We start from the raw sequence: 638 nt of genomic DNA on the forward strand, positions 1-638 counted from the left end.
TCCCAAGCTCCTATCTATTGTAGGCAGTACATTGCCTAACTCTTGTCCCCTTTGCCCCGTGGGGCCAACTAGCAGCAGAGATATTCTGCAACACGGGCATGCATCCTGGCCCATGCACCGCAGGGTTCCTAGTCATATGCAGGCCGTGGAGTATGAATTCTCCTGCTCTAGTAGGTGGGCACTTTTTTGGCATATTGCCATTGTGTATTGATTTGATATTGAAATCACACACTAAATTATACACATGCTCACTTGCGTTCAATACACATTTTTTGCATATATGACAAGTTAATGTTTTGACCTTCAAGTCATCTAATAAATTTTTTTGAATTTGTTTGAATTTTTTATTAATTTATAATGCCTTCTAGACTGACTGGTCAAAACATCGGTCTATACCTCAGGGGGGCATTGTAAAATATTCTTTTTCAAAATTTTCTTTCATAGCCATGATTGGCACATGTGGGTCAACATGTTCAAGAAAGTTTGTGTGATTTGGAGGTGGTGGGAAAAATCACATTTTTTCAAAAACTGGCTTAAGTTAGACCAAATGGCCCCTCCGGAATGCGGTCATTTTTTCGACCACCTCCAAATGACCTCAACTTTGGCACACATGATCTACTCCACAAACAAAGGTGGGT

Source organism: Triticum dicoccoides, chromosome 5A, assembly GCF_002162155.2.
Source record: "Triticum dicoccoides isolate Atlit2015 ecotype Zavitan chromosome 5A, WEW_v2.0, whole genome shotgun sequence".
NCBI classification, from domain to species: domain Eukaryota; kingdom Viridiplantae; phylum Streptophyta; class Magnoliopsida; order Poales; family Poaceae; genus Triticum; species Triticum dicoccoides.